Source organism: Schistocerca piceifrons, chromosome 1, assembly GCF_021461385.2.
Source record: "Schistocerca piceifrons isolate TAMUIC-IGC-003096 chromosome 1, iqSchPice1.1, whole genome shotgun sequence".
Lineage (NCBI taxonomy): Eukaryota > Metazoa > Arthropoda > Insecta > Orthoptera > Acrididae > Schistocerca > Schistocerca piceifrons.
Window position 1 is genome coordinate 1,028,637,672 of NC_060138.1, and position 24,671 is coordinate 1,028,662,342.

Genomic DNA, 24,671 nt, shown 5'->3' on the forward strand with positions numbered 1-24,671 from the left:
ACCCTCAAGTGGGGCTTACTCGCCACCCACCCTCCGAAACGAGTGACCCCTGGCCAAGATGGCTACTCGCTTATATAGGCTCGGACGTCAACCCCCTGGTTATGCAATTACCGCTCTCACGAGTTAAGGTTACAAATTTTGATACATACATCCCTCGACAGAAATAAGTACACCATGGGAACCGCGCTAAAAAGTACATCCTATATACTACGTTACATTAATTTCTACGATTATTCTATTGCCTGTAAATGAAGTTTTAGTTTTTGCAAAATTTCGCCACTTAGCACAAATTTGTTTGTTGAACCTGTACTGTAAAGTTCTAACATAGAACTACATATAGCACCGTTTTTAGACGTAATCTACAGCGATATACACATAGCGCTGCTCAAAATCTTCAAATCTATAATAATTAATGAATTACGGGCGATAAATTTTAATAATAATTTGCAAATAATGAAAACTATTTCAAGTTAAGTGTATAGTATAACTTAACTAGTTTAAAATACGTGTGATGCCACCCAAAATATTATATAGTGCCGTTTATTACGGCATGAATTTTCTATTGAATTTTATAAACAATTTTCCCTCAAACTTTGTTTATTGCTCTTTACGGGCTTAATTATTTATGAATCTTAACATATGACTACAGCACTCGATCCGCTATGACGAAACGTTTACAATGAGTGCTCGTTCATCCCTGTAAGTTGGTATTTGCTATTTTTATTAATCTTTCAGTATTGGTGATATTAACCGATTTTGAGGTTACTATAACTTTTGCGTCTCGTGGCTTGAAATAAAGATCGATCTTTCAGAACGTGCATATTGCTGACCACAATCCACTGTAGCATCGCTCTTCACTGTAAGTTACATAGTTTCCGCGAAAAACCAAACAAAGCCCCAAGCTGCAGGCCATGTGGCGACGGAGGCATCCCACTGACCTTTGCAAATCTCGCGTGGGCGCGCCACGGGCTTCTGCGAATCACGCACCATGTAGCGCACTCGCTCTCCACAAAGCAATGCTTGCGTACTAGACCTATTCATCTAGTAACGGGGTTTGTACCGTCACAAGGTACGTGAATTCCTGAACTCGTTCAAAGGTACACCCATCAATAACATTGGAAGGAAGGAGAGCTTAACGGTGTGATACAAAGATATGTCTGGTTTTGTCTTCATTGACCGCTGGCTCAGCTTTCTTTGCATTGTGGAGAATTTGGGAAGTATCAGCGCATACTTGCTCGAGGTGTCACCAGGAATCACAACATCGTCAGCAAATGGTACGATAAGTCTCACAACTTACTTTTTCCAAGGCCAAGTTGTACAGTATTGGCGCCAATGGATCTCTTTGTCTCAATCCACTTCGAATACAGAGGGTTGGTTGCCAAACAGCACCTGACAAGTTGATTGAGATTAGCAAGCTACAATTCGTCGTACGTATTTAGATGGGATGTGCAGTTCGTCTAACATTTCCATAACGTGGAGCTGTTGTAAACTTGGCGAAAATCAATGCTTTTTTTATTCATACAAAATGAAAGATTAACATATTCAATTTTATTTGCGTGGTAACTAGTGGATAATTACGTCGTCTGGTTTACCGTTTTGTCTGGTTTACTGTTTTCCTCACCTTGCCAAAACCTACTTATAACCCCAGCCAACAGACACTGGTCAATAATGTCCACCTCTTCTTTAATAGCAACTTCCAACTCCATTAAATTCTGGGATTTGTCGTCATAGGCATGCACTTTTAAACAACCCCCGTAACAACGAAGTCACAAGCGAACAAGTCTGGTCATCATTGTGGGCACGGAATTCAACATAAAAGAGAAATGAAGCGTCTTTACCTCTTCCATAGCTGCATTTTCTGTACACGAAGTTGCATTTTTTACTGAAAATAAATGGTCCTCGCTTTGCTTATCCATATTGTCCACAACTACATAATAAAAAGTGTTCAACGTGTGTACGTAGGTAAAGTTCGGAGTTCAGCGTAACAGCTAGGCGTTGCTTCCCAAATCAGTGCCTAATCTCGCCAACAGCAGCTACGAGCACCACACAGTCACACGTGATCTTTGAGGAACTACGCTGATGTAGGCTACTCAGCCATTCAGGGGGCCAAAAATGTCTGTTTCTCATACACTATGTGATCAAAAGTACTCCGGCACCTGACTGAAAATGACTTAAAAGTTCGTGACGCTCTCAATCGGTAATGCTGGAATTCAGTATGCTGTTGGCCCACCCTTAGCCTTGATGACAGCTTCCACTCTCGCAGGCATACGTTCAATGAGGTGTTCGAAGGTTTCTAGGGGAATGGCAGCCCATTCTTCATGGAGTGCTGCACTGAGGTTAGGTATCGATGTCGGTCGGTGAGGCCTGACACGAAGTCTGCTTTCCAAAACATCCCGAAGGTATTCTATAGGATTCAGATCAGGACTCTGTGCAGGATAGTTCATTACAGAGATGTTATTGTCGTGTAACTACTCCACCACAGGCCGTGCATTGTGAACAGGTGCTCCAACTTGCTGAAAGATGCAATCGCCATCCCCAAATTGCTCTTCAAGCAAGAAGGTGCTTAAAACATCAATGTAGGCTTGTGCTGTGATAATACCACGCTAAACAACAAGGGGTGTAAGCCCTCTCCATGAAAAATACGACCGCACCATAACATCACCGCCTCCGAATTTCACTGTTCTCCCTACACACGCTGGCAGACGACGTTCGCGGGGCATTCGCTATACCTACACCCTGCCATTGGATCGCCACATTGTGTACCATGATTCGTCACTCCACACAACGGTTTTCCACTGTTCAATCGTCCAACGTTTACGCTCCTTACACCAAGCGAGGCATCGCTTGCCATTTACCGCCGTGATGTGTGGCTTATGAGCAGCTGCTCGACCATGAAATTCAAGTTTTGTCACCCCCGCCTAACTGTCGTAGTACTTGCAGTGGATCCTGATGCAGTTTGGCATTCCGGTGAGATAGTCTGGATAGATGTCTGCCCTTAAACTTCACGACCCTCCTCAATTGTCGGCGGTCTCTGTCAGTCAACAGACGAATTCGTCCCGTACGCTTTTGTGGTGTACGTGTCCCTCCACCTTTCCATTTCACTATCACATCGGAAACAGTGGACCTACGAATGTTTAGAAGTGTGGAAATCTCGCGTGCAGACGTATGACACAAGCAGCATCTAACTGCGTTCGAAGTCCGTTGGTTTGCGCGACCGCTACGGTCGCAGGTTCGAATACTGCCTCGAGCATGGATGTGTGTGATGTCTTTAGGTTAGTTAGGTTTAAGTAGTTCTAAGTTCTATGGGACTGATGACCTCAGAAGTTAAGTCCCATAGTGCTCAGAGCCATTTTTTGAGTCCGTGAGTTTCGCGGAGAGCGCCATTCTGCTCTCTCACGATGTCTAATGATTACTGAGGTCGCTGATAGGGGAGTACCTGGCAGTTGGTGGCATCACAATGCACCTAATGTGAAAAAGTATGTTTTGGGGGTGCCCAGATACTTTTGATCACCTAGTGTATGTCACCCTGTAAATCGGTTCTCCGGAATCTTAGATTCACGTTTTAATTCATGTGCTAATACTGCACTTACGCTACTTTTATTTTATTCAACCAATACCTTTTCGGGTGTGAATCATTTTTGTGCATTTCCTTGTTGTATGAACATTTACGGATCTGTCTTACTGGGCAATGTCTTACTGATGTAGCTTTGCGAGGCATTCATCAACCTATCTCTATTCAAAAATTAGGAATAGTTGTTTGCAAATTAAGATGTAAAACATATCGGAACAAAGTAAAACCAGATGGTACGTTTCCTGCTGTCTGACTCTGCTAAGGAAATGGTCGCGTTCTTTTCCCCTCGTGGACGTACAAGGTCGTATATTAGACGTCGTTTCTCTGTCTTCTGTCGAATTTCGCAGCTGTAGTTGGTCTGCTGGCATGAACAGCTCAACAGTGGCCACTTGGCATCCACTGACAGATAAAAGCGTTTGCGCAAAGCAGTCATCAGCTATTCTCATCAAAGATTTATTGTATTGTTCTATCTTCCATCTGTTCACTTGGCTACATCTACTGTCGACCTGCATTTCACTTGCATTGCAGTTGTGGCTACATTTTCCACTGCCATCGCTTCTCTGGCCCTCTTTTCCCCCTCATCTCTTGTATTTGCTCGTTGAGCAACCCTTAGTATTTCCATGGTTTTCTCATTGAAAATCCACGTTTGACTGTAGTAAGTAAACATGTTTTCCATAGTGATTCTAAACTAGCTGTCTGAGACATTTATTTTGGAAACTGCTGTATAGGATACGAAAATCATACTACGATAATTTTACTGTCTCCGTACGCCTGTCTTCTGGAAAGAACATGCTGCATCCGTTTAAAAAGGCAGAAATCTGTGGCAGTAAATTACCTTAAAACTACCGAGAACGTAGCAAAAAAGTAAGCACCTCCAACGTATATTCTCTCAGCAAAAAGCTTTTCAAAGACTTTGCGCTGTTATTTCTTTGCTAGCACCACAATAGGCGAAAACGGAAATGAAGTATGCTATATAAAAACAAATCAGCAACGATGTGAAAAGTCATAATTAAAAAAAAATGGCTCTGAGAACTATGGGACTTAACATCTGTGGTCATCAGTCCCCTAGAACTTAGAACTACTTAAACCTAACCAACCGAAGGACATCACACACATCCATGCCCGAGGCAGGATTCGAACCTGCGACCGTAGCAGTCTCGCGGTTCCGGACTGCGCGCCTAGAACCGCTAGACCACCGCGGCCGGCCATAATTAAAACTCAGCGTAAATATTTAGCTGTGATGGTGGTCTTTTATAAACTCGCTTCAATTTTCTTTCTGTCTTTCCAGCTGTGGCTTTAATTAAATCAGAAACGGTACGAATTCCAAAACAGTTTAGCACTTTTGCGGCAGTTTCCGTTCTAAATGAGTTCCTGGCGCTCTTCTGCAACTGGTGGGAGTCTCAAGTATGAGAGACGTCAGATTTTCGTGAGTCACAATGGACAGTCTCCCACACACACTCATCAGGTGCACGTGAGAAAGATAGTCTTACAGTAATAAGTCGGCGGCGCAGGTGATGAAGAAAAATAGAAAGTTCCCCTAGAACGTGTGGTTGAGATTTGAAACTGCTGCTCTAGCTTTTGTTTTAATGATTGTTAATCACTCGAGCATCTTGGGCTACGTCACTAAAGAATGTACCTCAGAAGTAACCGTAGCAGAAACCACGCTTCGGCAGCTCTTTAAATGTAGGCTTACTGCCTCTAAATGTTTCCACATTTCAATGCAGATACGTGCTATAGTACTGAAGTATCACTGTGCACACATCAACATTTTTCGAATAAAAAATTGCAGCGTCACATTTAATGGCATACACATAAATTGTGACACTTTCGTGAATTTCAAGACAAATATGTTCGATACACTCATGGGAATATAAGTTGTTTAATAATGGTCCAGACGAGATTGTTACGAGAGAATATCTACGAGTATACCTTGGACAAGTCGTCGTTTAATTTTGTTACCAAAAATTTCGAAAATTACTCGACCGATTTACTTCGAATTTTTACACGATACTCTAATGAACATTTGGACGGCCAGAGGTTGAAAGGAATGTATAATACACACATCCGAAAAAGTTTTGCAATACCCCAGTTCCCAGAACTCCTAATGATAGACGTTGTCTGGAATATTGTATCACATACACAATCCCTTTGGCTGTTCAGAGATGTCACTGAACCCGCCCAAAGATATGGTATAAACAACCATGCATGAGCAGCACCTATTAGACAGAAGGGATCCGAGAGGCGATCAGTTCCAGTCATTCCACTAGGAAGGAGGTACACTGCTCGTGTTGTCTGTAGTTCAACCATGCCTAGACGGTCAATACCGCGGTTCGACCGCGTCGCATTGTTACTTTGTGCCAGGAAGAGCTCTCAACAAGGGAAGTGTCCTGGCGTCTTGCAGTGAACCGAAGTGATTTTGTTCGGACATGGAGGAGATACAGGGAGACAGGAACTGTCGATGACAAGCCTCGCTCAGGCCGATCAAGGGCTACTGCTGCAGTGGATGACCGCTACCTACAGATTATGGCTCGGAGGAACCCTGACAGCAAAGCCACCATGTTGAATAATGCTTTTCGTGCAGCCACAGCATGTCGTGTTACGACTCAAACTGTGTGCAATAGGCTGCATGATGCGCAACTTCACTCCCGAAGTCCATGGTGAGGTCCATCTTTGCAGCCACGACACCATTCAGCGCAGTACAGATGGGCCCATCAACATTCCGAATGGACTGCTCAGGTTTGCCGTCACTTTCTCTTCACCGATGATTGTCGCATATGCCTTCAACTAGACAATCGTCGGAGACGTGTTTGGCGGCAACCCGGTCAGGCTGAACGCCTTACGCACACTGTTCAGCGAGTGCAGCAAGGTGGAGGTTCCCTGATGTTTTGGGGCGGCATTTTGTGGAGCCGACGTACGCCGTTGGTGGTCATGCAAGACACAGTAACGGCTGTACGATACGTGAATGCCGAATTCCGACTGACATTGCAACCATATCGGCAGCATATTGGCGAGGCATTCTTCTTCATTGGCGACAATTCGCGCCCCCACCGTGCACATCTTGTGAATGACTTTCTTCAGGATGACGACATCGCTCTCCAGTCATGAACCCTACCGGACATGCCTGGGATAAATTGAAAGGGGTTGTTTATAGACGACGTGACCCACCAACCACTCTCAGGAATTGAAAGGTGGCTACACTGAGTCACAGCGCCAGAGATTGCGCCAGATAGTATTATTCTGCCGCCTCCACTGGCAGTGCTTGTTGAGAAGTTGCCGTGGGCAGTAGGAGTTCTCATGTTGCCGTGACTAGTTGCGAGCATGTCGTGTGCAGTTGTTCTGATGGGCTACACAGGCGATGCTGTTCGATTGCGGATGTTCTAATGATCAGAGTGTATTTTTCGTCAATATATATGAAGGTAAAGAAATTTTTTTTTATTTCAAATGTCCTAACTAACAATGTCTCTTGGTCAAAGGTTCAGTCAACAAGCATCTGTCGTGTGTTCATGTATTAGAGTGTAATTCTGGTTCCTATATGCAATTATAGTATTTCTGGTTTTTTTTTAATTACTTCATTGTAAATGGCGTTTAAAGCGTCTTGTAGTATTGCGTACTAATACCAGTCAGGGCTAACCGGTTACGAGACTGCGTAACCGGACAGACAGCGACTAAAAATTAAAATAATTTGCATTCTATTTAATTAAGCCCCCATGCAGAATCTATGCCAAATCGCCATTGAGGAGTGGGACCATCTGGACCAATAGTGCCTTGCTGAACTTGTGGATAGTATGCCACGACGAATACAGGCATGCATCAATGCAAGACGGTGTGCTACTGGGTATTAGAGGTACCGGTGTGTACAACAATCTGGACCACCACCTGTGAAGGTCTCGCTGTATGGTGATACAATATGCAATGTGTGGTTTTCATGTGCAATAAAAAGGGCGGAAATGATATTATGTTGATCTCTATTCCAATTTTGCTGTACAGGTTCCGGAACTCTCGGAACCGCGGTGATGGAAAACTTTTTTTGGTGTTTTTTTGTGTTTTATGAACACGGCTTCCTAAGTGTGTGGTCGGTAGCTGAGACAGTTATAAAACTTATTTTGATGTCGAAGTATGTAAATCTCAGTACAGGGCAACAGAACTGTGTTAAAATTTAATTCTGAATAGGAATATGTGGAAGTCGCGCTACACGATGCGAAATCCAGAGTAGCCAGCACATTAAACAATTCGCCTGCGAAAAAGCAATCCGTTTCCAATGAAATTCACATATGCTATTTGAATGCACAACATTTGACTCAGATTAAAGTGTTTGCCCTGATGTAGGCAATCTTTATCTTTAGTCTTGCAAATAATCACTGTTGTTCTAATTACGCAGCAAATGAGCATAAAATGTAACGCATCTGACTTTCTGAAAGAACTGCTTGGAAACTCGCAAGACAGCACTTTACTGAAATCTATTACTGATATTAAGCCTCTGAGCCGACATGAATTTTGATGACGAATTAGTTGGCCTACCTGTACACACGGAACGCTCCTCTGCTCTGCAACCTGACACTATTCGGAATATCGAGCTGACTGTCCAGAACCAAATTTCATTTGCCGTCCTTTCGATGTACAGTGCAAGACGGTATAGTAATAATTTTCACGAAAATGCTTCTCAGTAAATAACTCGCGGTGAGCAGTTCGAATATGCAAACAGTCAAATTAAATGAAAATGGGGAACTAATGGTAATGGCTGCTAAATGGGAACAAGTCTCCAAGTTTAACTATACTTCATTAAGCAATAACAACAATGCACCTTTTCATTAAGTTCTCGCATCTAGACAAGTTAGCACAACGCTTCTGAATTATTTTCCAGCCAACAATTATTTTTCTTGACACTTGTTTCAACTATAACACCAAACCATACGTAGCATTATAAGATTTCTATAGCAAACTTCAACCGTACTTAACGTTATAGCAATAAGAAACTAAGCAGTTGCAAATATATATAAAAATATTGGATTACTTTAACATTTGGTTTTAGCATTCTTCCACAAAAATAGTCTCGTCAATAATTTTCCTTAAAACATATTCTTAAAAAAATCCCTTTTTAAATAATGCTGCCGCGACTACAAGGCAGGTCAACTTCCTGCCTTTTCAATCCAAGGAAATTGTCAGACCGGCCAGTGCACACTACTGCTGCTCTCTGCAAAAGAAGTAACCTCTCTGACCAACATCTGTGGTCTCAAAAAAAGACTTAAAAAGAATATGTTTATATATCGATACTATAAAGGTTGAGTACATTTATCAAATTAGTAACTTCCTTAACATTTGTAGTAAAAACTTCTCTAAAATCATTATGACAAATAGGACAGCTACCTTTCAAGGTTGTATATTTTTTTAATACGTGTAACATACTAGGTTGGTGTATAAGTTCTTAGCGTTTTCCCATAAGATAGATTTAACGCACACTTCAGTTATTAAAAGTATAGTCTCATTCACTGTTTACGCGTATAACAGTCTGTTAACGCTGAGGTAGCTTTCCGACTGCGATAATATAGGCAGCACGTGGTTGTGACGTGAAAAACTCGTCGAGTCATGTACGGAGCGCATTTTCATCCAGAAAGGAAGTTCCTTGAAGGTTGTTCGATAGTGAGTGGGGAAGATGAAATTCTGAGGGCGCAAGATCAGGCGAAAATGGTGGGTGCGGAATGACTGCCCAGCCCAACTCCCACCCAGTGTTCTTTGTCAGTCTAGCAGGATGCAGAGGGGCGGGCGTTGTCGTGTAGCATCACTTCACAGAGTCTTCCTGATCATTGTTGTTGGATTCAGTCTGCAAGAGGTATCAGTTGTTGACAATGAACGTCAGTAGTGATTGTTACACCTCGGGGAAGCTATTCGAAATACACCACACCATCACTAATCCACCAGATTCGTAACATAATCTTTTGTGGATGCGCACAGTTCTTTGTATGGGGAGTTGCTGCCTTGTTTGGGCTCAACTGTTCCTTTCTTTTCCTTATGTTAGCATAAAGACACTATTTCTAGTCACCAACAACGAACGGGATCGGAATGATTGGTTTTGCTGACGAGCTAATTGATGACAAGCATGCAGAGATGCACATACGGCCACCTGCAGATTTTTGCGATTTTGGCTTAGACCATGCGGTACTCATGCAGTCGATCTTTGAACCTTCCTTATTGCATACAAATGTCTCACGATAGTGGAATAATCAAATCTCATTACGTTTTTGACAGACGTACGTCAAATTTTCCACGATAATCTACTGAACACTTACTTGGATGGACATACGCTATACACTTTCTTCGTATTATAGTACCACGTCTCGCACTCTAAGGAACATCTATATGGACATAAGCTACATACTTTTTAAGTAAATGATACTTATCTATGCATGAAATATATACTGTCAACATATTGATATTAAGGCTCTAAGCCGGGCGAGGTGGCCGAGCGGTTCTGCGCGCTACAGTCTGGAACCGCGCGACCGCTACGGTCGCAAGTTCGAATTCTGCCTGGGGTATGGATGTGTGTGATGTCCTTAGGCTAGTTAGGTTCAAGTAGTTCTACGTTCTAGGGGACTGATGACCTCAGAAGTTAAGTCCCATAGTGCTCAGAACCAATTAAAGCCTCTAAAATTCTAGACTGACTTAGTTCAAATATTTACACGAAATGTAATTACTAACGGCAGACCCCACAGATAAATATATTATAATTACACGATATTTAAACATGCAGACGATTGAAATTACGAGCCTTTTTTTAAACATAATAAACAGATTTGCTGTTAAAATCAACTGCGAGATAGAAAATACTGTGGAGTGCTTTGAAAATGTGCGGTTACATTCCTGTTGTACTTGCGACAGCACTACCGCTGTAATTAAAATTTCGGAGTCAAATAGCGTTATCGCGGCTGAATATTGGCTGAAAGAGTAAGCAACCGCCTCATTGTCCTTCTGCTTATAAATATGTAAGAACATTTGGTGACGTGAACTGCGCCGAGTCTGTTGAACTGTAACGAAAATGCACTGAGGGTAGGTATTTACAGGTTATGTCTAGATTTGTAAGCACAATAAAAGCTAATGGGATTGCGACTGGCTGGTGTGTGTCTTCCCTTCCTTACAATCTACGGTCGCTGTGCGCAACGATTCCTAGTGGAACCAAAGTTGGTTGATAACTTTTCAAGACGACAGTAGACTCTCACAAGTTAAGAGAATGGATACGGTTGATGTCTGCGACAGCCGCCGATATTTTGGCAGGTTAACCTCCTTCATTTTCAAGACACAAGTGTAGCGAGAGAAAGATGTGTTGGGAAATTTAAACTCTTGGCATAAAGGCTACGCCTACCAACAACCATAATATGGATTATACAGAATGATAACGCATACACCGCAAACAGCTAGCCAAAGAAGGCCAACATCAAATGTTGTCGATAGTGAATACTAATTACCAGCGGGTGAGTAAGCGCAGTTAACTCTGTCCGTCTTTTGTTTCACTATGGAGAGGACAGGATTCCAAACAAATTAAGTAAAAACCTGTGTCTCACTTTTTGAAAGTGCACGCCAGAATCTGCATAAGGTAACCCTTACCAACGCAATGTTTCGTAACAGCAGATTTCTCAGCTGCTGTAAGCGTAATGACGCTTACGCTCTATAATCTTGTCCTCCACGGTCCTGATGGTCTGACCAACGCATGACGTGCTACATCTGCGTTTTTTTTTTTGAGTCATCAGTTTTTTGACTGGTTTGAAGTGGCACTTCAGGAATTCCTCTCCTATGCCAACCTTTTCATCTCAGATTAGCACTTGTAACACGCGTTATCAATTCTTTGCTGGATGAAATCAAACCTCTGTCTTCCTCTACAATTTTTACCCTCTATAGCTCCCTCTAGTACCATGAAAGTTATTCTGTGATGTCGTAACACAGTCCTATCACCCTGTCCATTCGTCTTATCAGTGTTTACCATATCTTCCTTTCTTCGGCGATTCTGCGGAGAACCTCCGCATTCCCTATCTTATCAGTCCAGTCCACCTAATTTTTTTCCAGCGTTCTTCATTCAGATGCTTCAATATTTTCTATCCTGGTTGTACCATAGTCCATGTTTCAGATCCCTCTTATGTTCCAGTTTTACCACATGCATGTTTCAGCAGCACACAATCAAGTACTTCCAAACGTACATTCTCAGAAATTTCTTAGTGAAATTAAGGCGTATGTTTAATACCAGTAACCCCTTCTCTTGGCCAGAAATGCCTTCTTTGCCAGAGCTAGTCTGCTTTTTATGTCCTCCTTGCACCGTCCGTCACGAGTGTTTTGCTGCCTAGATAACAGAATTCCTTAACTTCATCTAGTTCACTATTCCCTATTCTGATGTCAAGGTTTTTGTTGTTCTCGTTTATGCTACATCCCATTACTTTCATTTTTCTTCGATTTACTCTAACCATATTCTGTACTCATTAAGCTGATTATTCAACTGATCCTCTAAACTTTCGTCGCTTATTAAGCCTATAAGGTTCGTTATTTATTTGATGGTTGAAGAACACACTTCACACCATGTTTTCCAGAATATGACCAATCCTTTTGAAAACACTACCTGGGTAGTCAAACAGGCCAGAGACATTGTTATTTTCGCAGGTTCGAATCCTGCCTCGGGCATGGATGTGTGTGATGTCCTTAGGTTAGTTAGGTTTAAGTAGTTCTACGTTCTAGGGGACTGATGACCTTAGAAGTTAAGTCCCATAGTGCTCAGAGCCATTTTTTGACATTGTTATTTTCGTTGATCACCCGATTCACAGTTGACGGATAGTGCCAAGAACGTGTCATATCTTCATTTACCATTCTGGTGAAAGATGTCTTCGAGGTACGCTGGCAATCTTTCAGGACCTGAGACCATATGAATCAAGGTACGAAGGAGTATCTTCGCACTGAACCGAATGCTGACAGCTATCAGACTATAGATACATACCGTTAAGAGTTAGCTGCCTAAAACAGCATGTCCCAACGTACCATGAGCATTCCTTGTAACCAAGACATCAAGAAAGGGAAGGCATCCATCTTTTCCCACCTCCATATTCGGGTAGACTGTATTGAAGTTCCAAAAATCCTTGCAGTTTCTCGTTGCCATGAGACCTGACAACAAAAGTATCGTCTGTACCCCGAGATAGCCATCAGATTTCAATGCTGCAGCGTACGTTTCTCGAAATTTCCATTAACAGATGAGCAACAACAGGTGGTAGAGGGCTCTCCGTCGCAAATCCCTCTTTTTCTAGTTATTGAATGAAAAGTAAGTGGAACTTACTTCCAGATGAAAACTATGTGTCGGACTGGGAGTCGAGCTCGGGAGCTTTGCCTCTCGCAGGTAAGTTCTGTACTAACTGAGCTCCCTGAACATGACTCATGTCTCGTCCTCAAAGGCTTACTGCTGCCAGTATCTCATCTCCTACCTTGCAAACCTTACAGAAATTCTCCTGCACAGCTTGCAGGGCTATCACTCCTTGGGATGGGGTACTATTGGAAGTACGACTCTTGGGACGGGTCTTGAATCATGCTCGTCTAGGTAAGCTGGTGACGCAATTGCCTGCGAGAGGTAAAGGCACTGGGTTCGAGAACACAGTTCGAACTTGGTAAGAAGTTTCGTATCATTGCGCTATCGTATGCAGAACGAAGTAAATGGAATTCGACGTATATGAAACACTTTAGTTAATTCAACACCAAACCTAACTTCAGTTAATTGCAACGGATCAGACAAAGGAAGGAGATAAAAAATGTTCAAATGTGTTTGAATCTTATGGGACTTAACTGCGAAGGTCATAAGTCCGTTAGCTTACACACTGCTTAACCTAAAGTATCCTAAGGACAAAAACACACACCCATACCCGAGGGAGGACTCGAACCTCCGCCGGGACCAGCCGCACAGTCCACGACTGCAGCGCCTTCTCGGCTAATCCCGCGCGGGAAGGGAGATAAACATTATCTAAATATACAAAAATATCAGAGTAATTCAACCACAATTCCTCTAATCGACATAAGATATACGCCTGGTTTCTAACGTGATGAACGCACATACTAGTGGGCTGAAAACAATAGCGAGGTGTTCTGCTACATGATAAGTCGAAGCACTAGTATTACCAACAACAGGCCTAAGAGGAAGCACCTCCTTAAACGTTTTCGAAAGACCATATAGATGAGCGGGGGTGGGGGGGGGGGGGGGAATTAACACAGTGAGAGGTAAGACTCTCGGTCTCTTGTAACAGGGAACTTATCTCTCAACCCATTTTACCCATTCTGCGATACGCTGCATAAAACAGCAAGCAATGCATATTTTGAACGTAATTCTGCTTATCTAACAGCACCGTATTATCCATTACCCTTGCCCAGGTGTAAGATAACATATCAGCGTCGAACTTATTGAAGGCAAGGAAGCCCTCACAACTACATGGGATACTGTAGGCAACCTCTTAACGCAAACCAAAAAATGGTTCAAATGGCTCTGAGCACTATGGGACTTAACATCTATGGTCATCAGTCCCCTAGATCTTAGAACTACTTAAACCTAACTAACCTAAGGACATCACACAACACCTAGTCATCACGAGGCAGAGAACGAAAACCAAGATCACTACATTATATTCTTTGAATTTTTTGATAGACTGAGCTGATGGCCATTGGCCGAGACTATGGGGACGGTGTGCCGTGAAATTATCTATTTAAAAAAATAATCAAGGTCTCATGTTCAGAAACATGAAATGAGCGTGTGGTATTGTTGTCCGAAACCCCATCCGGAGAAGTTCAGTCGCCGGGTTGCAAGTCTTATTTCAAGTGACGCCACATTTGCCGACTTGCACGTTGGCGATGATGAAATGGTGATGACAACACACACTTCACGAGCGGAGAGTCTCCACCCCGGCGGGAATCGAACCTGGGCCCGCTGCACGGTAAGTAAACATGTCACCTCTCAGCTAAGTAGGCGGACTCAAGTTCACATTTTGCCTGCAATGGATATATTAAAAAGAAGAATAGATTGTTTCTCTTAGTCTTATACCTTAAATTTCTTTTTACAGAATGCGACTACTCAACCCCACTATTTCTCTATTTCCTCTGTACCACAACTGACCCACTGTCATCTACATACATAACAACTAATATTTTGTTGCATTTTCTACATTTATCCAAATGCATTCCGCAATAAAAAAATAAGATTACGTAAATGAAGGAAATTTTTTTCCATAAACGAATAACAACATATACTTCTCACATTTCTCCGCTCCTTTTTATTTACTTTTAATCAAATCACAACAGTGTTCACTCTGAAACAGGTCGCGGTATATGTGTAGCAACTAGACACGAATACAAAAAGAGCGCTGACAAGGGTGTGGTCTCAGACACAGCAAACCGATTAGGCTCATATTTGGTAAGTCGCTTGAGTACAGCCAAAAATGAATATCTCTAAGGTATTTTGGCTTAACAGCCCCTGTTTTTGAGAAAACAACCCCTAAAGTTCATTATACGCAACTGATTCTAAATTCACAGGAGCGATAGATAATTGAAAATTAAATATTTTTCATCATTATATATGGTGTCTGAAAACACTTATGTACCCGTGAGGTGAACGCCGTCCGTGTGACGAAAGCAGCGCTGGTGTGGCAACTGAGGCATTAAGCTAGGGAGCAGAGATCGTGTGTTCGATTCCTAAGGGCATTCGTTTTTTAGTTGTATTCTTTCCGTTCCGAAATTCGTAGGTTCATGAGGTAAGTACTAATAGGAAATATTAAAAAGATAGGCAAATAAATATACCAGGCGATTTGGATTGGTAAATAATTAAAAATTTAATCCTGGTGACTTTACCGCTCTTTTCTCTACTTCTTTCCAATAACTAGATTGATGCTACTTGTCATATATAAATGTTCGAAGTAAAGTAAATATACTCGCGGCATCAAGGACGATTGTTCAAATGTGTGTGAATTCGTAAGGGACCAAACAGCTTAGGTCATCGGTCCCTAGACTTACACACTGCTTAAACTAACTTAAACTAACCTTTGCTAAGAACAACACATACACCCATGCCCGAGGGAGGACTCGAACCTCCTGCAGGAGGGCCGCGCAGTCCGTGACATGACGCCTCAAACCGCACGGCCATCAACAACTTTTAATGATTGCAATTTTTACATACTTAAATCGTTCCTGTAGAAGGTCCCGAGGAACATAGATTTAGCTAACGTTTAGAAATATTTATTTATTTCTTATGTATATGATGCAAATTACAACATTGCCTGAAAATTTGATAATGAATGTTCATCGTCAATGACGCTGTGAATCGTTACTGCATCCGCTCGGATGTGCAATTCCTGCTGTGTTTCCAAAAGGAGATTACAAATCTGGAGCCTGGAAATAAAGTTTTAAACTTGGCGATAAAAATAAACATTACATTCTTGGCACACATGTGTGCAGCTTGGCGGCATTGCTTCTGCCGTGCAAGTCGGTTGACCCTCGTTATCCACAAACATGCCAAGTACATGACAGGATTACGTTATCACCTAGGAATCCAATAACAAACAATTTTTTTTATCAGTAACGTATGGTTTTAAAGTGTTCTCAAGACAAGTTTTGTAAATTTAATTTGTCAGTTTATAGGATTTGGAGCAAGTGGAAAACTTTGAGAAGTTGTGGTAAGGTCTTCTGGGACCAAACTGCTGAGGTCATCGGTCCCTAAGCCTACACACTACTTAATCTAATTTAAAATAACTTAATTAGGATTATATTAATACCTTCAACTGCTGACGGGCATTGATATATATCAACGGGGACATGTGCCCCGAACGTGCTTAGAGGGAAGACGCTCTATCCGTCTGACCACCAACGGCACTGAGGACAGTACGACTGCAGGGACTGTCTCGCGCACGCCTCCCGCGAGACCCACATTCTCAGCTTGTTTGTCCATACACTACATTCGTAGTGTCCCACCACAACAATCTTATTACTCGTGGAAAACATTCTTACCAAGTTCCGTAAGAGTTCGGGGAATACGTGTGCATCCACGCAGAAGAAGAACGTCATGTCCGGTATTGCCAGAACTATATATATATATATATATATATATATATATATATACATATATATATATATATATATATATATATATATATATATATATATGTACTTATATGGACATATCAATATAATTATAAACTAACTTACGCTATGGACAACACACACAGACATGCGCGATGGAGGACTCGAACCTCTGACTTTGGGAGACCCACGGACCGCGACAAGGCCCATCAGACCTCGCGACTACCCCGCGTGGCTAGCAAGTGGCGCACACATTTTTAATGAGTCAATTAAACGATTGATCACTTCTATTCCTCAATGACCATCATTTGTCCCTTATAGGCACACGAGAACTTCAGGTAAAGGTTTTCCAGACGCCGTGATGGAATACTGCGACCTGTATGGATGTGTTATTTTATGTGTGCTACCAACTGTGACACGGTTCGTTTTTTTTCCCCTTATGCGATAAAGAGCGTTGAATGCCATCGTCGAAGCACTCTTACTTGGCACTGTTTACATTTTACGAGGCCCAAAATTTTAATTCTTCACTAATTCAAGAAGATTTAGAAATTTATTATGCCACCAATTATTATTCCTTATCGATTTACATACTTTATTAACCCTTCTGTTTTTATCTACTTCTAAACGTAAAAAAATGCATATAAAAGACGTTAATGCACCTGGTAATCGGACCCAGGTTCTCATCTCACAAGCCAAATGTCTCTTGGTCGTTACGCCGTCGGCGTTTTCATTGCTTTCATTACTTTATTGGTATATAAGCAACAGTCAAAAAAATTTCTTTCCTCGACTTTAGAAGAAAATGCGCTTGCAGACCTCATATATTATAATGCAAAGTGCTTAGTTTTCAATTATCAACGGATCTTGTCGATTTTGTGTCAGTTGCGTGTCATGAACTTTAGGAGTGGTTTTCCCAAAAACGGGAGGAGGTGGCGGGGATTGAGAGAACATAATTATTTCATCTTAGGTTGCACACAAGCCACCTGCCAAATATGAGTCGAATCGATTCGACATGTCTGAGGCCTTCCCCTTGCGACTATGCAGCCACCGATGAATAAGTATTTTATTTATCTGACCTGCGAACATTAAGAGCATGAGGCCATCTCTTACGTCCAACCACTTCTTCTACCTATTTTAGACGATATCCGTTAAGCTAAGGATGATCTCTACCTAAGAACGGTGGAAGAGAGAGAGACAAAGACGAACGTGATATGTACTGAGGTGAGAAGCTATATAGTGAGGTGACAAATGTCATAGGATGCATACTAATATCGTGTAGGACCTCCTCTTGCCTGACGTAGCGCGGCAACTCAGCGTGGCATGGAATCAACATCTACCTAGAAGTCCCTGCCATATTGCCTCTACAGCCGTCCATATCTGAGAATTGGTTGCCGGTGCAGCATTCTTGAGCACGAACTGACCTTTCGACTATGTACCATAGTGCTCGATGGGATTCTTGTCGGGCGGTCTGGGTGGCCAAATCATTCTTTAGAATTATCTAGAATGTTCTTCAAACCAATCGGGAACAATTGGGGATCGGTGACTTGCCACATTGTCATCCATAAAATTTCCATCGCTGTTTAGAAACATGTCGCCCATGGATAGCTGAAAATGGTCTCTAGTTAGCCGAACATAACCATTTCCAGTCACTGATCGGTTGAGTTGGACCAGAGGATCAAGCCCATTCCATGAAAAAACATCCCACGCCATTGTGGAGCCACAACCAGCTTGCCCAGTGCGTTGTTGACAACTTGGGCCCATGGCTTCGTGGAGTCTACACCACACTCGAACCCAACCATCAGCTTTTACCAATTGAAATCTGGACTCATCTGACAAGGCCACGGTTTTCCAGTCGGATACGTTCGTCGTACGTCCCACACTGATTTATACCATTATTTTACGCAGTGTTGCTCCTCTGTTAGCACTGACAACTCTATGCAAACGTCGTTGCTCTCTGTTATTAAGCGAAAGACGTCGGCCACTGTTTTGTTCTTTATGAGAGGTAATGCAAGAAATTTGGCATTCTCAGCAGTCAATTAACTCTGTGGATCCTGGAATATGGACTTCCCTAACGATTTCCGAAATGGACTGCCCCGTGCGTCTAGGTCAACCTATCACTCCGCAATCTAAGTCTGTTAATTCCCGTCATGCCGCCAGAATGGCATCGGAAACCTTTTCACATGAATCACCTGAGTACAAAACAGCCTTGTTAATGCACTGTCCAGTTATACCTTGTGTACGCGATACCACCTCCGTTTGTGTATGTGCAAATCATTAGTCCATGAATTCTGTAAACTCAGTGGAAATAACGAAGGTACAAGGAAAAAAAGTGGCGTCACTGATACAGAAATTAAATGATAAGGTAGCGTACTGATTAACACGGGGAAAACTGTCATGTATGTTAATTTTCGGAGACGGAATGATGTGCTTCAACTCCTTTTGAAAAGAAACAAGGCTTGGTATTTTGTACAGAGTGCAATTTTACCTCTTAGAAGTAGGTACTGTATTACGAAGGATGAAAAACTTCGCCATCTGAGCTAATACCGGCGTTTGAACCGCCCTAACAGCTCGAGATTGCCTCAGCCGGCCGGGCTGTGACAGCTGCTATCTGAGATGAGGCCTGCAGTTGAGTCCCACGCTTCTACCGCGCTTTTCTGGTTCTGCCCTGAGGGAATTTCAAGATGGAACTAAGTTCCGCCTCTTCTTTCCTGCGTGATAGACTGAGAAAACATCAGATACACACTAGTCCCATTAGCGATGACTGTTAGGTCAGTATTTTGATATTAAAATGGTCATTACTAACGAATGTACTGTGTATCTGCTGGTTTGAGAAAAGATGCGATAATTAATTGTAATGGTTCTCCTTCTAAGATTAATAATACGGAGATGCTACGTGAATTTGATTCATCTGTCAGTCTACCTCTGAAGAGTGGAGTAGAGTGCATTAATTACTGGGCTCCAGTGCTGCATTCCAATGTATGACTACCAACATGAATTGCACCCCTTGCTGTAAGAAAAGAGCATTAAAATGTCTCTGAAACTCTAACTGTACGGTCGTTCCTTAGCTCTAAAAGCAGCAACAAAATCACTAGTGTTTGGACACTGATCGCCGTATGTAAGGAACTCCTATAACCGTCTTCGATTTTTGATATTAATTTAGTGACTATTATCGTGCTCATAGTTCCACATGTTACGTGACAGGCGGGGCATAGTTTTTCCCCAACTAAAGTGGGGTAATCTCGAAAGCAAATCGTCAACCATCCTCTGAATTCGGAGCAGACACAATGCAAATTTCAAAGTCGCACTTATTCATTATATGAATAATACATCTAAGAAAGCTTTCAAAAAGCTTGTTTAACGGAGTGCTTCGTGTGAAAAGCCCTGGATGCTAGCGAGAAGAACGAACTTCTGTGGGAGAGAAAATCTAACTGGAAATACTGACACAGATGAAACAAACACTGCCAGTGAATATAAAAGTTACATCAGTGAAGACTGTGAATATAAAACTGGTATTTCCTGAAATTTATCTACATGAGAACATGAAAAATGTGATTTAATGTACTCACGCTGTGAATAGTTTTGTAAGTCGATTATATTGCATGAATGTTTGTATACCGAATCTCTTTCTTCCATCCCTGCCAACAAAAATTGAGAATGTGGTTTGTGAAACTTCCTGGCAGATTAAAACTGTGTGCCCGACCGAGACTCGAACTCGGGACCTTTGCCTTTCGCGGGCAAGTGCTCTACCAACTGAGCTACCGAAGCACGACTCACGCCCGGTACTCAAAGCTTTACTTCTGCCAGTATCTCGTCTCCTACCTTCCAAACTTTACAGAAGCTCTCCTGCGAAAGTTGCACAACTAGCACTCCTGAAAGAAAGGATATTGCTGTAAAGTTTGGAAGATAGGAGACGAGATACTGGCAGAAGTAAAGCTGTGAGTACCGGGCGTGAGTCGTGCTTCGGTAACTCAGATGGTAGAGCACTTGCCCGCGAAAGGCAAAGGTCCCGAGTTCGAGTCTCGGTCGGGCACACAGTTTTAATCTGCCAGGAAGTTTCATATCAGCGCACACTCCGCTGCAGAGTGAAAACCTCATTCTGGAATGTGGTTTGTGTTCGAGTGCGACTTACGTACAGTAGAATACGGCGCACAAATTCTTGGTAACATGCAGTAAGACCTTCACAGGATCAACACTCGGTTCAGTGATTGGCAGCTGACCCTCAAAATAAGAAAATGTGCGGAAAGACTCATCACCTTTCGATTACGCTGTTGGAGATAAATCTCTACAAGCAGTACAGCCGTAAAGTATCTAAGAATAATAGTTCGCTGTGACCTGAAAGGAAATGATCACTTGAAATCTGTTGTAGTAAAAGCAGATGCCACGAAAATAATGACTGGAAGATTAACCGAAGAAAGAGATAGATTACGAAGAACTCCTTCAACTGATTGTTGAGTACTTGTTTTTAGTCTGCGATTCTCACCAGATGAGATTAACAAAGACGATACTGAAATACAAAGAAGAGTGGTGCACTTTGTTACAGACTCGCTTAGCAAACGCAAGAGCGTCACACTGACGCTCGTCAATCTCGAATAGCAGATCCTGCAGGGGTGACGGTGTGTGTCATGGAGGGATTTGTTTTTATAATTCTGAGAAAGTATGTTCCAAGGAGAGACTGGTAACACCTTAGCGAATTTACATCGTCAATAAAAATCAAAGAATTTAGAACTCACATGGAAATTACAAGGAGTTCTTTCTCGAACTCACTATTGACGGAAGGAACAGGAAAGTGGTGAAATGGTAGTGGCTTCTGGCGTAGCAAATAGAAGTCGAAAATATTTAGTGGAATTTTGTTTTGCGTAAGGCCCAGGACCATTACATAACGTATTGATGTCTTAACATTTGCTGTCTCCATCAGCGGCATCTGGTAATGTGATATAGGCTTTTTGCAATAAAAAGGTCTCCTAGCTATGTTAATTACTTGTGGCTATTAATTTATGTGTAATTTAAATGGGGCACCTACGCCCGAAGTTCCATATATATATTGGAAAATGAGGTGACTGTTAATTATTAGACGATTTCAAAAAGTAAGTTACACACTGTTATGCCAGGCCAAGTAACTTTTATACTTTTACTGAACGCTGCACTACAGTTCAAGGTGACACAGATAAATGACACCGTTTTTGAACGTAACCACCGAATGTCCATAAACAACGTTCGGAACATTCTGCCAATCATTCAGCAGTTCCTAGACGATGTAGTTCCACCCTTTCGTCGGTCGACTGTCTTAACGTCTTCATCGTTGGAAAATTTCTGCCCCCCCCCCCCCCACCTCCCCCAAGACGTTATTTCAGCTTTCGGAAAAGATTGAAATCGCTCGGTTCAAAATCTGCACGGTATGGACGATGCTTTCGAACCCCCCCCCCCCCCCCTCCAACGAAAACATTGAAGCAAGCAAAGCTTGTGTTGAGCGTGTGTCGGATATAGCATTGTCAATCTATAGAACAATGCATTCGTTTAATTTTCTTTGTATCGTTGCGCTACGAGGTCAGTGTTGCGCAGTACGAATCAACATTATTGACTGTGCTCTCTGTCCTAAACCCGGCGTACCCATTTTCTTCACAGTCGAAGGAGATGATGGCCATGACTTGCCCTGCTGTTGGTGCTACCGTTTATCTCTTCCGCTGGGGCGAGGACGTGAGTCTCCATTCTATACGTTCTCTCTGTTGCAGGTGTGAAGTGGTAAACCGACGTTTCATCACCCATAATGTCAGAGTTTAAGGCTAACTCATTGCCTTTCGCAGAATAACACTCAGGGAAGTCGAGAGACGCCACAATCCTTGTAGGTGACTGTGATCCCGGAACATAGCGTGAGCACCATTCCGATACTACAGACGATCTCGAACTATGGAATGAGCACTGCCTATTAAGATGGGGATCTGCTGAGCAATGTCCGCTATACTAACTGCGATTGCTGCGAATAAGTTTTTCGATTGCCTGCAAATTATTTTCTGTGGTAGAGCTCGATGGCTTTCCTTCCCGATCATCACCACCTTGGTCAAACTACTGTCACTATTTCACTACTGCCGGACGCGACATTTCATTTGGTCCATATACCTCCAGAATTTCACGTTTTATGTGGGTGTACTCAGCTCTTCACCCAGGGGATAGGCAAAGAAAAATTACTTAAGCTGGTTCTCCCGTGCGTCTATTGCCCTACAGACTCCACGAAGACACCTGCACGAAACATCGGGTTTATGTAACGAGTAGGGGAAACACGCGCAGGACATTCTGCTTCATAAATAGTCAAGTAAATAAACATCATCACGCATTTATTTAATTTCAATTGTTTAATTAGACATCTATTTTAAAAGTAGTATTGGAGGATCTTCAACAAAACGATTTATGACGTCTCCCGTGAAAAAATCACCCATCCTGTCTACAGTTTTCTTATGTACATTTTGCATACAAAACCCCTTTAACCTGTCTTCGATCGTTGTTGATCTTGCATGTTTTTACGCATCTGAGTGTACTGAATGATCCTTCAATTGTAGCTGTGGAATAAGGCATTGCTAGTAAACTTTCTAGGGCTGTTGTCACCCTTGGATAAAAAGATTCTAGTTGTTGGATTAATTCTGTTATCACCAGAGGTTCAAAGTTCTACCGTTTCTTTGTCCAAAAAGTGCGCAACTGTTCGGCTGCCGCTGTAACCCCATATAATTCATAAGATTTGGATACTTCTTCCACACATTTTTTTCAAATTTTGGAACTTTAATTTTTATTAGCTGATCAGGGTGTAACAATAAAAGAGCAAACGCTGGCGATTTTCCTTTGTCGAACCTCGCTTCTAATGAAGCTGATAACGAATCTAAATATGACACCCATAGCGAGCGACGGAAATACTCTCTTAAGGAACCAGCCAGGATGATTTGCCCTGTATTGGTGGCGGCTTGCTATCCTTGGAAGACACAGCTCTAAGTTCGTTAGCTTATTTTAATAATTCTTCACTTCCTTCCACGCAGAGCGCCTGTGTCCTGTAACTGCAGTTGTTATGGTTTGGATGTGTTCTGCTCAATTATTGGCAGCGTTTCAGGCAGGAATCTGTTTGTGAACGGTTGCAGTAGAGAACTAAATTTGTCTATAATATTAAAGCCTATATGAATGTGGTTTGTCCAACTTCGGATAACAACTGGAAAACTACTTTTCTTGTTCCAGAATTCCCTTCCTGAGACAGCTCTTCCAAATCTTCCACAACTTCGACAATACACTGCTTAAACATCGAAATACTTTTGTATTTATGAGATCATCTTGTTTCACGCAGCAATGCTATTTATGATCCTATATGTGACACAAAACTAATGCCCTGAAATTTTTTTTTGTATCTTTTACTGTTCCAATGCAGTTGTGGAACTCAGGAACGTTTACAATAAGTTTTAATTTGTGGCAGGCGCAGTGAAAATATAAATCCTTTTTTGTATGTTTCTCTCAATATATCTTGGACACTGTCATTTTTTCCCACCATCGAAGCACATCATGTCGTAGCCTTGTCCTACACATTTGTAGACAGCTATGTCTGATGCATTGATGAATCAATTAATTTCAGCAGCTTTCGTTTGGACATCCATTTTTTACAACTCTACGAAATCAATAAATTCTTCTTTTCATCGAAATACCTAAGACCTACTGATAACTGCACCTGCTTGAGGCTTTAACATTATCGATCAACTTGTCTCTGATTAGAACTCCAACTATATTTAAAATCTATTTTTGACTGGGTGTTGTGTAATGTCCTTAGGTTAGTTAGGTTTAAGGACTTCTAAGCTCTAGGGGACTGATGACCGTAGATGTTAAGTCCCATAGTACTCAGAGCCATTTCAACCATTTTTTTAATCTATTTTTGCACTTTTAGAGACGAATGTTGAGCATTTTTATGTCCTTTGTAAGTACTCACTCACAATTTCATCACCAGAATGAATTTTTAGTTTAAGGAAATCTTGAAATACGCCCTCACCTTATTCTTTTCCTCTCAATGAGA